General features: G+C 38.2%; 1 protein-coding gene across 4 annotated transcripts in view; it reads left to right on the plus strand.

The window, feature by feature from the left end:
- GCA (grancalcin) overlaps window positions 1-17,159 on the plus strand; it is a 53,821-nt gene that overhangs the window by 1,693 nt on the left and 34,969 nt on the right. For 2 of the 4 annotated variants that reach the window (XM_038584670.1, XM_038584671.1), the window contains exon 3: window positions 8,078-8,499. The exons of the other annotated variants lie outside the window; for them this stretch is intronic. The gene's annotated coding sequence lies outside the window, so the exon portion shown is untranslated. The remainder of the gene's footprint in view (window positions 1-8,077; window positions 8,500-17,159) is intronic. 4 annotated transcript variants of the gene reach the window in all.

Raw genomic sequence — 17,159 nt, forward strand, 5'->3', positions numbered from 1 at the left:
CTACTGATTTTTGCATATTCATTTCATATCCTACAACTTCACTGAATTAGTTGACTAGATCTGACAGGTTTTTGGTGGAGTCCTTAGGATTTTCTCTGTATAAAATCATGTCATCTGCAAATAGAGACAATTTTACCTCTTTTTGCCCAATTCTGATACCTTTTTTTTTTTTTCTTGCCTGATTGTTCTGGCCAGTACCTCCAGTATATGTTGAGTACGAGTGGTGAAAGTGGGCACCCTTCGCTTGTTCCTGATCTCTGTAAGATCTAGATAATAATACACATTATAGTTTCACCAGTTGATTTTCCATATAGAAACCCTCCTCTAATTCTCACCATTAACATTCCACAATATCTATCAATAACAGTTCATATTTACTCTCAAGGAAGAGTCACTTCACTAGATGAGGATTGAATGATGAAGACTGAAAATGAGTGAGAACACCAGAGGGAAAGTAGAAAGGAACCTCTTTTTTTAGGAATCTTCCATCATCTTGATAGGGCCCCTTCTGGAGAAAGGCATTTGAGGGGTGGAAATAGCCAAGCCACAGTCTCTCAAAATGTGTCTATTTTCTTTATCTATAATTATGACTTAGTTTATTTTCTGCTTTTTGTTTGAATAGATGTTTTCCTCTGTCAAGTTTCCTCTGATAACTTTCATTTTCATTCTCCTCTTGGTTTTCTAAATGTAAGTTTCTGTTTCCTTTCTCCTTTGGGATAGGAAACCTTGTCAATATGTCTTTTCCTTTTCTCTAGACCTGCCTTTTCTTTTTAAACCCAAAAGAAACATTTCAGTCCCTATCAATTTTAAAAGTTACCTGTGGCATTTTGTTCCCTAAACAGTAATTCAAGAAGATAGGACATAACAAATTCCTGCTGTTACCCAACTTTTCATCTGCATTTTCTGTAGTTGAGAAATAGTGAAAAATCATAGCTGCCACTTCTTTGACAAACTAGAACTACAGTGTAACAGCAGTATGCTTTTTTCTCAATTAAATTACAATAATTCTAGTTCAATGAGGAAATCCTTCTAAAATTATGTTTCTGTCCTTTCATTTATTACCAACTTGTATCAATAAAGACCCTACTCTATTTCATTGAAAGCTAGATGCCCTTAGCCTAGCAGTATAGTGCTCTGATTATGCATGGTGACTCTGAGCCAGGGTGTCAGGACTCACATCTCAGCACTGCCTCTTTCTGTGTGGTCTTAGGAAAATCACCTAAAATTTCTCATTTGTGAAACGAGAATGATACCAGTTCCAGGCCATAAGTTTGTTCAAAGGATTGAATGTAGAGCATTTTGCACCAGCCCTGGCATTTTATGTGTCCAAGAAGTGACTGCCAGCATTCTTATACAAGCTATGAGTGTGAGATGGTGCTACCTCTCAAAGAATGCACAATTTATAGTGGAGATAAATTAGTTATGTATATAAACCTACATAAGAACTAGCCATGTAGCTGAGTTTTTAAACAGGTTCATTTTTTTCAGGAAACAGAAGGGGATAGACTGATTTAGAAGAAAAGTTTATTGAAAGGGTATTATCATAGCTCTATATTTCAAAACCCTAAGTCCAAAACAGAACAAGAAATTCTAGCTAAAAGTTTATTAGATCCTAATACTCATTTCTTAATTATTTCCACCAATTCAGTTATAAAATTCTGGTTTTAAGCATGCATGTGCAAAAGTGTTTCTACATAACAAACAATGTTGGGGGGAAAACGTCAGGAATAAGTGAAAAATTTCCAAAACATCTATTTTCCAAATGCTTCCTCTATAGCTTAAGTCCTTTCAAGAACAGTCACTAGGACTTTTTGTTGTTCGTTAAAACAACACCTATACTTCAAAGGCATAGATTAGCCATGCTTCTGTTACTTTATTTTAAAATTAATGTTTAGGGATCCCTGGGTGGCGCAGCGGTTCGGCGCCTGCCTTTGGCCCAGGGCGCGATCCTGGAGACCCGGGATCGAATCCCACGTCGGGCTCCCGGTGCATGGAGCCTGCTTCTCCCTCTGCCTGTGTCTCTGCCTCTCTCTCTCTCTCTCTGTGACTATCATAAAAAAAAAAAAAAATAAAATAAAATAAAATAAAAAATAAAAAAAAAATAAAATTAATGTTTAAGGGCAGCCCGGGTGGAAAAAATATAAAATAAAATAAAATTAATGTTTAAGAGCAAACTACAGTCAAATGTATTAGAGTGCCATTGTTGTTTTTTTTTCCTTGAAATTATGGTTGATAGCTGGTGAACACTTGGGATTAGATATCTCAGCCTGTGTTCATTCTGATTGCGTGGTTGCTGTTCTTATTACTTAATACTCATCCTTTAACAATTAGTTAAATATTTTTATTTCACCTGCTCATATTATAACTGACAAAGTTTTGAAGTAGAATGAGTTACTGAAATCAAATATTAAGATGAATCAACCTTTTTGATTTGCTAAATCACATAGGGTTAAACTCAGATTTTAAAAAACAATAAAGCATTATCAATTACAAAATACCTTTTATTATCAATGCAATGGATTATGTCATTACATTGAACAATCTTATTTCATCTTTATCTGATGCCTTCCTATTTAATTTTTGTGTTTTATGATGTATTATTAGAGTTGTACATGTAAAGATTTTCTAAGTACATATACTTTCATTAGGGTCCATGTTCAAATATTTTTACTGATAAAAAATCAGGAACAAAGTACTTGGAGACCACAGCTCTAGAGAACCACCCAAGGGCTAGAGCTTGTGATGAATTTGAAGAGCAGGATTAATAAGAATAGAAGAGGAAGATGTATAAATGAAGAGAGAGTTAACTCTGGGGGAAAAAGGGCAATTAAGCATTTAGATCTTGGAAGCAGAATTTTTTTTTTTACTAGTATTGTTTTGTAACAAATGTCAGTATATTACGTTAACACATGGAAACTGAATATATTTCATATCTTATTGCCAGACATGTAATAAGATATAAAATAAATTATTGAATTGAATGTTTTACTAAAAGTAATGTTCTATTTAAGAAACAGTTTATGTTCATTATAGATATTGGGGGGGGGGAGGCAATCACACAACACCAAAGAAGATTATATAGAATTACTTGCAATCCTATCACCCAGAGATTGACATTTTTAATATTTTACATGTATTTCCTACCAGTATTTTATTGCACACATGCATATACACATTCAACATCCCTTCAACAGAGAGTGAACTGAGATGGTCTCAACCCCGAGGAAGAGATTTCCAAGGAAGAGATCTCCTCTGTAGGGAGAACATGTTGACATGCCAAGGGGACGAAGAGCCTATAGGGAGATTCCCTACAGCAGGGAAGGCTAGGATATTTGGGCAGCAATGCCTAATATTGAATAATCAGTTTGTTCCTGTGTTACACTTGCTTACTGACCCTTCTTGGTCCCACATCTTTCATAAAAGTCCACCACATGTAACAGCTTTGTGTTGTGGTGCTTTGGTTAATAAAGGAGAGCTGATGGCTCCATGTAGGGGAGCAGAGCTGCGTAGAAAGAAAGCTTATCTGTTGAAAGTGAGACAGGAAACATGGATTGAGAATTCTATCCAAGGGTGACAGTGAGAGCATGAACCCTCTAGGAATCCTTAGGAATAGTGCCGGACTTACAATGCTCTGCAGGATGGAAAGGCTATCAGTAGGCTTGCTTTCAGCTGCAAGATAAAGAATGCCTGAGTAAATGTGGCCCAGCCAGAGGGATTGATTTTTCCCACATAACAAGAACAGTTGGTGCATTCATTGATGTCAGAACTCTAGGATGTGTCCTGTAAGTTTCTTGGTCTTTCTCTCATGGTTGCAAAATAGCTACAATAGCTTACAAACATTATTTTTTCCTATAACTTCAGTTAAAGAGCATAGCGTTTCTCCCATTTGCTTCCACCCAACAGTGAAGGAAGAAAAAATTCCCAGCAAACTTTCTCATATATCTCATTGTCTGGGACCGGGCTGTGCCCTCTTCTCCTAAAATAAAGTGATATCTGCTCAAAACTTAAACAATTGTGATATGTAATAGTAAGGCATTGTTTGTCATAGGAGCTTAAATCATTTTATTTGAATATGAACATACAAAGATGACCCAAGGAGGGCTAGAAAAGCCTCTTTTCAGGCTACTTTCCCTAAGAGAACAGACATATTGCCCTTGGAGAGTGCCCCCAATGGGAAGTTCCTGAGCTGCCATTCAGTTCTTGTGGCCACAGAGTGAGCCAGCAAAGTTGTTCTCAAGCCCAGCTAGCTGCCTATTAGACTCATGGAAAGATGAATACAGTTATCCATTGCAGCCAAATCTCCACAATTGGAACTTTAGTGTCAGTTATTTTCCCTTTCAATTCCACATGTGGTTCCAGTCTGGTCAAAGGTGAGAACTAGGGGTTAGGGCCTCTTCTTGCCTAGGGCCAGCTGAGAATACAGGCGAGTCTCATTATTCATGGTAGTTATGTACTATAAAGCTGTACTGAATTAGTGCATACCGACCTACTGCTCTTGGGGACATACAAAATAAGGTCACACTCTGGTCACAACATTTCTAAAACCAATCAATATATAACTTGTTTTGTGTTTCTGTTTAAAGACGCCTAAATTAATATGTATTGTTGAAGCATTAACAATGAACTCACAGCACTATAACTCATACCTGAGTGAAGCTTATCTAACCCATATTTTCTCTGTGAGACACATCACAGTTTTCCTGTGCTTAGAAATACAAGATAACACTTCAGGACTATTTTAAACGGTGAAATCACCGACAAAAAGCATAAAAATGCAAAAAAAAAAAAAATTGGCACTAAATATACCACAAAAAGGACACTTGTTTACAGTATGAGAGCTGAGACAAGAAGGCAGAGCTCTGTCTTGTTCAACCTCAGCAGGAAACATGCTCATTGGGCAACTCAAATTTTTCACTCCTCTGCACCGATCCACCAGTGACCATGAAAACATCAAAAGTAATTATTTGGGGGTTACAAATAAATTTTAGTGGTAGGTAGATTCCTGGTCTAACCAGGAAAATATGAAAAATTCAATTGTGTTTTGTATACATATTCCTAAATCATTCATAATCAATTTAGCTAAAGCCATGATATAAATGAACACATATTTTCAGTAATTTATTATGAGAGATATTGTTTTTTGTAACATTAATCTACCAAATCCATTAACCTGGACATTGTCAGGTATTTGCTTAGAACAAACGAAACCGATTATGCATCACAGAAAATACATACCTTCATGGCAGTAGCACTGTGAACACACCAGAATGTCAATCTCTGAGAGATATTTGGAAAAAAAATAGATCATATATATAAATTCAACCAAAAAGGTCATCTAATGTCTGTAAACTTGAAAGAAAGTAACAAGGGCAGAAAATCTGAGTCTGAGTGACCTTTGAAGAATTTTTGCTTATTTTATATTTGTCGCCAAGGCTTTTGGTAGTTTTCCAGCCTATCGGTTCAGCAAAGAGAGTGAGGGACAGAGGTAGGAACCCCTGTAGCATTCCAAAAAAATAACCTGTCTTCCTTATGTTAAGCAACTGGAATTTCTTATTCTTTTGTTGGGCAGTTAGTTAGACATGAGCAAGGAGGGATAAAGCAGGTGTTGGTCACCTCTGGCCTCCACCTCCAAGGCTTAGTGACACCTTCAGAGTCACCTGTAAGGATTAACAGAACAGAAAGGCCTAGCCACAGAGCTGGCTCAAAAGCCACATGGGGACGTCTAAGAGCTGAGCATGCACCCAAGGGGCGCAACTTGCCCTTACATACCTTCAAAGTCACAACAAAACTCATTACAAGTCATAAATATAGGGGCACCTGGGTGGCTCAGTTGTTGAGCATCTGCCTTCGGCTCAGGTTGTGATCCAGGGGTCCAGGGATCTAGTCATACATCAGGCTCCTGCAGGGAGCCTGCTTCTCCCTCTGCCTATGTCTCTGCTTCTCTCTCTGTGTGTTTCTCATGAACAAATAAATAAAATCTTATAAAAAAGTCCATAAATATGCAATACAAAAAATAAATACAATTATAACCAAATGCATCATGGGTAGGCACATGCACAGAGGCCAAAATGTTATATAACCACCAGCTGTCAATCGAAAATGTCAATCAAAGCCAAATTTACATGTAGGCAAAGCAGGCTTAAAAGGATGCAGCTAGAGCTTCTGGGGCCAGAGCTTCCACTCTACTCTGGCAGTGGCACACTTTCACTCTTGAAAGTGTACTATACTTATCTACTCAATAAACTCTATCTCCCCATTCTGGTCTTGGGTCTCCAAGTCTTTGGTGCATCTGCTATAAGAAGAGAGCAATCGGGTATCACTTTTCCAACCATCAAGAAAGGAATTAGGAAGATTATCAGGAGATCCAGGTTTCACACACAATGAAGCTCTATTGGATAGCCACTTCTATTGCAAGTCTATCATATACTTGGTGACTAATATTCAAACTGTAGTTTGAGGAAATTTAATACGACATAGTGATACCTTAGAGGCGGATGAAGAGAGGCTCAGTGAGTGAGGCTTTGGGCCCCGCCCTTACCTCAAAAAGAGCTGATCGACTTTTCTGAGTTTCATACCTTGGAACTGAAATGGGAGGTGTTTTGGAGGAGAAAAGCATACTGGTGGTGACAGAGAGTCTGGTGGTGATGCCTGGAAACAGTAAATGAAGCTTTACTTGTACCATCAGCTTTAGTAAGGACTTTCCTCTGGCCCAAGGAATTGAGTTTCAGTAAAAGTGTTTTCAGATTTTATTTTATTTATTTATTTATTTATTTATTTATTTATTTATTTATTTATGGAGGAAGGAGCAGAGGGAGAGGGACAAGCAGGCTCCATACTGAGCCCAGAGCCCCATGCACAGCTCGATCTCGAGACCCTGAGATTATGACCTGAGCCAAAAACCAAGAGTTGGATATTTAACTGACTAAGCCACCCAGGCTCCCTAGTAAAAGTATTTTAAATTGACATTACCTCAAATCTCTCTGGCATCCCTGAGGCAATCTCTTCTGAGGAAGACCAGGAAAATTAACTTTTACCCTGAATAAATGCATGATTTTGGATATGACAGTGGCTAATCCCTTAAGATCCCAGGGCCGTGACTGAATCAAGAGACTTACTTTTTAAAAAGTAAACGTGTCATGACAAAAAAAGTCCATATTTTTCCATATATTTGGAAAAGCATTTGAAAATCTCTGTTCTGAAATATCAGGACATGATATGTAAAGAATTCTTTAAACAGCAGAAATATTGTACCAGAGCTGTCTTAAACTGTTTCCCAACAAGTAAAAAATACAAGTAAAAAATTCCCAATTCAGGGTGGGCAGCTGCCTTTACTCCATCAGTTTTTCATAAAACCAAATATTAGAAAAGTCGGGCAGGTTCTGGAAACAATATACCTTTTTGTTGAGGGCAGGAAAGGGACTTCTGTTCTGGTTATAAATGAAAGAGTGCATGTGTAAAATCAGCAAATGAATGAAAGAATGACACACTGATTTACTCAGGCTGCAAATTAGACCACATTTTATAAAGTAAAATGATACTAAAACTTATATTTATATAATTTATAATTAAATTGATTTTTAAATATCATAAAAATATTTCTGTAAAATATTTCCTGATTACTGCTAAAATAATTTAATCTCTTCTCCTCTAAATTTCTAATTAGAATGTGCATTTTCCTATGACGCCTACTTGTGTTGAGGGTATATAGACAGGGGACCTTACATAGCCCTTCCCGACCATCAAAACTGGCACAAAATTTTAGAACTTATTTAGTGCAGATGCTTTCAATTCGTTGATTCTTTCTCCCTCAAATGCAGTAAAAGCTCAAAAGGGACATATTATACTATGTGAGTTTTTTTTTTCAAATATAGAGTGGTCTAAATTTTTACTACTAATGATCTACCTAATATAATAATATTAATAATATATTAATATAATATAATACCAATGATCTACTTAAAAATATTTCAAGATGAAATACTTATTATTTTAGTATATGGATAAAGGTAAATCCATGCAAGCATGGATTTTGAGTGATCTTTGATTTAATACTTTTTAGAAATGTTTTGTCTTTCAGGAATAGACTGGTAATTGCACATAAATGTGCTGTCTGTGGATCAGGAAGTAAGAATGATATTAAGATTTCATATCTGTGGAACACAGCAATGAATTGTAGAGAAAACCTGAGCTTCTTCACAAAATGAATTCCAAAAGCTGACCCAGGTTCTCAGGTGGAGCCAAGAACTGCCTGCGGGTCATTATGTTTCCTGGGACGTTGATGACAAGGTGGCAGCTCTGAGGAGCCAGCACACACGAAGCCGCCCAGGCTGAGCCCTGGACGTTCACCTGTATCTAGCCATCCTCAGGACCGGACCATCCCTCCCTTCCTCCTCAGGCTCTCGGTGCCACCTGCCTACAATTGTGTTGCCTCTGCCGCCCTCTTGTGGGGGTTTTACTATCAACTAGTAACTGTGTCAGATCTGATTTGGCCGATGTCAAGTAAGTAAAATCATAACTATGAAAAATACAGACTTCTTGACAGATAGCAGAAAAGGCAGGTAATCTGTATTTCCCAGTGGGAAGATAAAACCGTGGCTAGAATTCAGTAAAAACTGAAAGTATCTTTTTTTTTTTTTTTTTTTTTAAGCAGAGAACAACCTAAAGAAGACTAACTGACCTTCTGGTAGGGAATATCCCCATTTAACAAAGGAGAAACCAAGATTCATTGTTATTACATTGCCCAATGTCACACAGCCAGCAGATGAACTTGGAGTCAGTTATCAATCTCTAAAATATTTATTGCACGGTTTCCCCAAGAGTTAGCATAGACAGTAATGACTAGAACCAACTGTTCTAACATGTACATTTTCTTATTTTTCCAACAAATGAGAAATGATTGCCATTGAAAAAATAGTTTGTTACAATTTCTAAGAGGAGGGGACACACTGTCCCAGGAGGGACCCCACAGGAAATGCCAGAAGGCAGCAGGAACAAGGGGATCAGATAGGTGAAATCTTTATTATGGTTTCCATGAGAAAGGCAAGGCAAGGTATAGTAAGCAGAGCTAGAAGTGACTAGTTTGAATAATTTTAGAGGGCTCAGGGGCATGGAGGTTATCCCTAACTGCCCAGTATCTGGGTCTGGGAGGCTAGTGGGAGGAATACTGTCTTCTGGGCTGGTCGCTCAGCCAAAGAGAGGAGGTGATTCAGGTAAGGCAGGGGCTGTGGATTGCCTGGTTTACACATGAAAGGTGAGTCATTTGTTATCTCTAAGAATTGGCAAGTCCTGGGAGGGCCAGTCTCTCCCCACTCAGAGAGGCCCCAGAGGCCAGAGCATCAAAAATAGAGTAGGGCAGCCCGGGTGGCCCAGCGGTTTAACGCCTCCTTCAGCCCAGGATGTGATCCTGGAGACCCAGGATGGAGTCACATGTTGGGATCCCCACATGGAGCCTGCTTCTCCCTCTGCCTGTGTCTCTGCCTCTCTCTCTCTCATGAATAAATAAATAAAATCTTTTAAAAAATTAGAGTAAATACACCAATTAACATATTCTCTTGAACTTAGAATGTGTGTGTGAATAAATGAAATCAGTAGTAATAAAGAGAAATCATCCTAACTCTGATATTGGTATTAGTTTATTATCTGTGTGATGTGATTAGCTGATAGTTTTATACATAAATGTTACCAAATATCAATCAGGAGGAAATATTAAAATTGATCTAAATATGAGTTGTTTTTTTTTCATTATTGAAAACTGTAACAGGATCAAAAGCTTGAAGATAAATGTTTTCCAGAAAGGTCGAGATCATAATTTTTAACTTTTTCAAATTTATACTGAAAAAGATCTATTTTAGGCACATGCTTTTCCAGCAGAAATTAGTTTTGTTTCCTTCTAAATAGTTTTTATTTTGTGTGCATATTTGTTTAATATAATGTGCAGAAAGATATTTTATAGCAGAATTTGAAGAACCATTTGATCTTATCTATATACCTAGGTATTTGCTCTCTGTGTCCCCCCCCCCAAGTCATTCTGGTAACTTCTCCTTATTTAATTATGCTTTCTGATATCACTAACTACCATTTTCAACAATTTATGAGCAAACCATCATGTAAAGATTCTGTCGCTAGGTTACATTCTCCTTAACTGGACTCATGGTGTCTGAATAAAAACCTAAGTTTCTTTTCTCTCTCTGCTCCTCTCTCTCCCTCCCCCCGCCCCATTTCTATATAGCCTATTTGTTCATTCAACCCTTTGGATTTAATTCACCATTCAATATAATTATTCTATAAGTATTTACTGTATGCAATTTACCTGCATTTTTGCCTTACCTTACAGAAAAATTAAACAAGTTGAGGCTTTTCCTGAAAAGTTGTTAAATTTTGGCATGACTGTTAAGTGTGAATTGTGGAATTTCTTTTTCTTCAATGTACATGTTATTTTCCACTTGCTCCTGAAGATCCATGCTCTACCCTCTACTTTGCACTGTGGCTGGGAAGCTGACCTTTATGGACTGCAATCCATGAACTTTCTGTCCCTATGGCTTCTGATAGAGATCAGCCAGTGGAAGCTCTGACAGGAGATCAGAGGTGGAGGAAAGAGGGAGGTTGTAGTATTTGTTCCCCTCACCTCTCTTCTGTGCAGTTCATCACGTATCTCTCTTCTAGAGGTTATGTGTCAGATGGCCTTCCCCATACAGTTACGCTCTTTGGCTTTCAACACTGCTTCTTTGCCTTGCCCTCTAATCCTAAGGGGAGTAATGGATCCTTGTTGCAGCTTGTACTGAGATGCTCTATCATCCTTTGTAGGTGACACCTTTGTAAACGGTGACTTTATTACAGCTCCTCAATTACTTTGTTTGAGTGTGCCATCTGCTGTTATCTGATGGATACGGCAGCAGTCAAGTTTTTTGGATAAAGGCTGGAGAGCAAAGCAAGTGTCCTAAGTAGGTTAAATAGAGCAGATCTTGCATGGGGCATTAACTGGGCTCCTTATGCCCACCCAGTTTGTGCCTGGCATCACCACGGATCATGGGTCCTCATTTATATTAGTATGTATTATGGTTCCAGTCCTCACGGACTGTACGGGGAGAGTACTGAACTTGTTTCTTTTAATTCAGTTCCATTTTTAATTTAGGATAGCTTAAGCCATAATGTTCTATACAGCTTAATTCTTGGTTTAAGCAACTTCAAAAGCGCTAAGCATGGAACTTCATTCATATATTCACTCACTCATCCAAACTACAGGAGCACTGTGGGCTGTCATTTTCCAAACATGATGAATTAATCAGGTCATGTTTTGTTTTAAAAATATTTTGCAACTGTTTTGATGTGTGTCTACTTCCAAATTACAACCTATTACTATCTTAGTTTCCTCTTAAAATATAATTGGCGCTACTAATGTCACAAGATTTGGGGGAAACTCAAATATGATAATGTGCTAAATAGCTATGAAAAGTATCACATGCTATGCAAATAAATAGATTTTAATTTTTAAAATTTCTATTACTAGGTCTTATTCCTTCTAATAGTTTTACATTGATGAGGGATAAGAGCAATCTTATCTTCACACATAAGCAAAATACCTAAGGATTAGTGTAGAAATGGGATGATTTCTTCTTTTAGCCAGTCCATAATCTGTTTAAGTGCTGGGCTACTTTTATTTTTTATAAGGTAGGTTTTTAAGCACAGTCCATGTGTTATATTCTGCAATTTATTTATCTATTATGTTTTAGAGAGGGAGGTGGGGGGAGAGAGAGAGAGAGAGAGAGAGAATCTTAAACAGGCTGCATGCCCAGCGTGGAGCCCAACCCGGGGATCAATTTTACAACTCTGAAATCATGACCTAAGCTGAAATCAAGTTGGTGGCTTAACCGACTGAGCCACCCAGGCTCTTTTATTTTTTTGATTAATGTACTTTCGTTTGGACGCCTGGGTGGCTCAGTGATGGAGCATCTGCCTTTGGCTCAGGTCGTGATCCCAGGGTCCTGGGATCGAGTCCCCCATCAGGCTCCCACATCAGCCTGCTTCTCCCTCTGCCAATGTCTTTGCCTCTCTTTCTGTGTCTATTATGAGTAAATAAATAAAATCTTTCAGAAAAATAAGGTACTTTTGGTTATAACAGGACTACTCTAACTTAATTCACATTATATGTGAGCAAGTTACTAAGTAAAGGGATAAGCACCAGCTAAAATAAGTATTCAATCAACATTACTTCATTTTTATCTTTCTAGAAAGTCAGTTTTGTGAGTGTATGATTAAACATTGCCTAAGTAACAGATTATTTTATGGAGGATATTAATCAGTGTTGCAGCTTTTATTGATCATTTGTTGTGGACACATATTGTGGTCAAGATTTTATATATATTATATATTTTATATATATAAATATATTTACCATTATATATATATTTTTTTACGATTTCTGAAGAAGTTTGCATGGAATCCAAATTGCTTAATAGGGCAATGATCCAAGTGAGGAGCATATATTTAGAAATTACCATTCTTCACCTCTCTGAAGAGCCCTGTTGACACTTTTCACATATGCATTATTGTTTTTTAAATTGCTTTTGAATTTGTGTTTCTGCCAAAAGAGTACTTAATATTACCAGAATTAGAAACAAAAAACTGTGTTGTTGAAAGCTTAGCTGAATAAGGTCAGTTTGTCAAGTGGCTGGTCTCAGTAATAAATGGCAAATAATATTTACTTCTGTCTTATTTGTGAAGCTTATTATTTTACTCTGTCCTCAATAGTGGGCATTAACCCTTAGGCAGTTGGAACAGTTTTAGGCTTATAATAAAAGTGTTGGTGAATAGCTTCATTTTATACTGTCATGTTTTATGCCTTATACGAATAATACCTATAGAGCCTTCATTATTCCATAAAACACATTATAAAGACACAATAATTTCTGGAAAAAGTATGATAATTATTGCAAGTATATCAATTAAAACCGTGGCATGAAATCCGTATGAACACATTTTAGCATAAAATAGAATAAACAAATTCTAAAGCAGCTCCAAGGTGACAACACAACGGTGGATGTGATGACGATGTGTCTCTTCTTCCTCACCTTTCAGATTTTGTGTTCTATAGATTGAACTCTGTCCCCCTAAAATTTATTGGTAGAAACCCTAACACCCAGTGTGATGGTATTTGTAGATGGGAGTCATTGGATGGTAACTAGGTTTGGGTGAGGTTAGGAAGGTCTGACCTTCAAGATGGGATTAATGTCCTTATAAGAAGAGACAACAGAGAACTTGCTTCCCTGTCTCTCTGCATCCACATACTCAGAGGACACAGCAAGCATGAGGAGAACTCATGTGTGGACACAGCAAGAAGGCAGCCATCTGCAACCCAAGGAGAGAGTTCTCACCAGATACTGCCCCTGCTGCCACCTTGATTTGGACTGTCAGTCTCCAGAACTGTGAGAAATAAATTCCTATTGTTTAAGCCAGCCATTCTATGGTGCTTTGTTATGGCAGCATGAGCTAAGATGTTATACGTATGTAGTTTCTCAAGCCCCATGGATTTAATGTTTACCAGAATCATTTTGCATATATAATAAGCTATGCCTTTTATCTACTAGGTACAAAATTATTTCTATTATTAATTTTTATAGAAAATGATATGAGGCATTTCTTGGGCTGCTTTTATTTCATTACCAGCATTCAGCAATTAATTGCCACGTTAGGGCCTTTTTGGAGGAATACTTCCCACCTCCCAGTAAGTTTTTCCTACACTCCAAACAGTTGCAGCATATGTAACAAGTGGAAAATAGCAAGGTTCATTGAGATGAAGATGCTGGGTGGTTGGTAGGCACCATCACTGGCTAAGCTGTTCACTCCATCCCGCCTTTCAGATCAACAACCTACCTGACACTACCACTTAGTTTCATAGACATCTCAAGTCTAACACGTGCAATATTTTTTTTTTATTTATGATAGTCACAGAGAGAGAGAGAGAGAGGCAGAGACACAGGCAGAGGGAGAAGCAGGCTCCATGCACCGGGAGCCCGACGTGGGACTCGATCCCGGGTCTCCAGGATCGCGCCCTGGGCCAAAGGCAGGCGCCAAACCGCTGCGCCACCCAGGGATCCCGCAATATTTATTTTTGATTTGGCCACCCCAAACAACTCTTCCTCCAGTCCCCACCACTGGCAAAGATAAACAAAGCAGGACTCTAGTTAAAGTGGTAAGGATGATTTCAAACCATAATATATTACTTATACTATTAATAATAGGGAAATAATAATAATAATAATAATAATAATAATAGGGAAAGGGTCCAGTGTGAAATGAATTCAACTTTGATTCAGACAGAAAGGACTGGGCATTTGAAAGGGAGAATCAGAGAATAGGGAAGGAGTTAGTGGGGAGGAGGGGAACTCTGTAGTGTCAGGGAAATGAAAAATTATAAAAAGCAGGAAGAAAGGTTTAGACTATGTGAAATCCATCTGTGTTTGCTTCCTGGCACTTAATCCAAGTTAGGCTTCTACCCTCTCACAGAGACTAGGAGAATAGGCCCTATCTTCAGATATTGGTAGGAACAAACCCTACATTCTTTTGTCAGCCTTGAGTTCTCTCAGGTAAGTGCTTTAAAAGGGGCTAGAGTCATCATAGGCCTGCAGCCTTGAGCTGTCAAAATACATTGGTGTTTGTTCCATTCTTTATAGGACAGGATTAAGGCCTACTCAAGAAGAGAGCTCAGAAGAATGTGGCTAGAGTTTGGTCAAGGAGAGAATATTTGTTACCATGTCATTAAAGGGCAAATCTAAAACATCAGTAAATCCTGAGGCCTATCCCTTAAAAACAAAATAATTTCGCCACTTCTCACCATCTCAACTGTTAAATCCAGGTGAACACCACCATCTCTAAATTACAGCAGATTTGCTTTCAGATCATCCTCCTTCTATGCTAACCCCCTTCAGTCTATAGTCAACACAGACAAAAGAGTGATCTTTTACAAATAAAGACCTATTTTGTACGACTAAAGCTCCAAACCATCAGTGGTTTCTTACCTCACTCAGAGTATAAAGTCTTAACAATGGCCAATAAAGGCCCATGGTGATCTGCCCCAATGCCCCTGCTCTGTAACCATTCTTAGACTTCCCTCTGGCTCAATGCACACCAGACTTCCTGGCATCCTTGCTGTTTTTTAAACAGGTCAGGAGGCTTCTGCCTTAGGTCTCTAGCTCTAGTTCCACCTGGAACATTATTTCTACAGGTAACTACATGTCTAACTTACTAATGTCCAGTCTTTGCTCAACCTCACCCTTTTTTCTTGAACAGCATAACCCTCACCTTCTTAATGAGGCTACCTGGAGTATCTCATTTAGTACCACAACTTGCTCTGTCACTGTTGCAGGGTTCTTAACAGAAAGAAAGCTTGTGAAAATTACACAACATCTTTTGTTCTGTCTACAAAATCCTCTTTTTTAAAAAAAAATATTTTATTTATTTATTCATGAGAGAGAAAGAGGGAGAGGCAGAGACACAGGCAGAGGGAGAAGCAGGTAGGAAGTAGATGCCAGAACAACTTTCTGGAGAGTGGAAACCCACATCCTCTGACTTCTGTGCAGCATCCTCCCTGGCACAGGGGGCCCAGTGTCACCTGGGGAGATGAGGGGAGACAGGAGCTGGGCTATGAAAGGAGCAGGAGTCCAAGTGATGCAGTTTTGGAATGTTGGTGAGGTCCAAAGCCGACGGCCAAGAAAGAATTCTAGAGATGTCTTTGGTGCAAAAAGGTGATTTTACTAAAGCATGGGGACAAGACCTGTGGGCAGAAAGAGCTGCACTGGGGTCATGAGGAGGCACCCATTATATACTTTCAAGTTGAGGTTGGGGGTATTGTAAGTCTCTAAGGAATTTTGGAAGCAAGATTTCCAGGACTTTGAGGGGGCTCACTATTGTTAGGAAAAGGTCATTCATTACTATCTAATAAAACCTGAGTCATGAGACCCTTCCAATGTATATAGGTAGGTCATATGCTTGGGGATGATTGCCAACATGTATCATGGGGGGTAGAGATACAGGAAATTTCCAAAAGAATTTTTTATATGTCAAAGTAGACTTATGTGATCCTGGGGTTGGGCTACAATTGCCTTTTGCCTTTAGCAAAGTGTCAACATCCAGGCAGTTGAGTCCTAGAGGAATGTCACTCCACCTGTTATAAGGAGTTATCAATGGGCTGTAAGTAGTAAGAAAACGTAATAATTTTTCTTCTGCCTCTGTTTCCCACATCATCACCTTACTCTCCCACCCCTGCTTTTGTTTTCCTTTGGTTCTGTAGCATTTTTCATCTCCTAACATACCATATGCTTTACTTATTGTCTTTACTTATTGTTGTTTGTTCTCCCTGTTAGAATGTGAGGTCCAGAAGAGCCAAGACATTCCCCCAAACTTGATGTATTTTTTTCCCCATCTAAACTAGTGCTACATTATAAATGTTCAATAAATTTGTTTAAATAAATGAATCAATCTAAGTGAGATTTCTTAATGATATAAAATAAGCTTCATTAATGTTGTTTTTCATTAACTGGTAGTCTCGTTACAGTATTTAGCATATAAATAATTTCTGTGAGAGTAGTACCCTCTGGCTCTGGAACTGAAGTTTGCTGAGGAGCAGTAAAATTTTACTGTCCTGTGTCTCCCACCTCCCTTCCCCCTCCCCCATTCTGTATAGAGGGAAAGCAAATGAGGTAGCAACAGATAGGGAAGGAAAACATAAATAAATCAGTGTTTATACTGTACTACAAAATGCACAGGTTAAATGAATATCTAAATTTACGGTAAGACCAAAGGTCACCAAGATTTGGAAGAAATATCATAAGTAGACATAATCATAAAAGCTTAACATGGAGAGAAAACATGCATCTTGTGTAAGAGAAGTGATGTGATTGGCTAGTCCTACTCAAAACAGTGCATTTTCTATTTGTCTAGTTCTTTTCTGCCCTTTAAGCCATTTCCTTCTATAGTGTAAATCATTTTTACTATGTTTTAAAATGCTATGGTTGGGAGTGGGCAGGGAAGGGGAAACACATTGTTAAAGAGACCACAGCCAAGCCTGGGTTCTAATCTCAGCTTTGCGACTAACTGGGCATCTGTGGGTATGTGATACACAATTCTCCACCTTACTTTTTACATGTGTGAAATGGTGATACTAA

The sequence above is a fragment of the Canis lupus genome, chromosome 36 (assembly GCF_011100685.1).
Source record: "Canis lupus familiaris isolate Mischka breed German Shepherd chromosome 36, alternate assembly UU_Cfam_GSD_1.0, whole genome shotgun sequence".
In the NCBI taxonomy this organism is placed as follows: domain Eukaryota; kingdom Metazoa; phylum Chordata; class Mammalia; order Carnivora; family Canidae; genus Canis; species Canis lupus.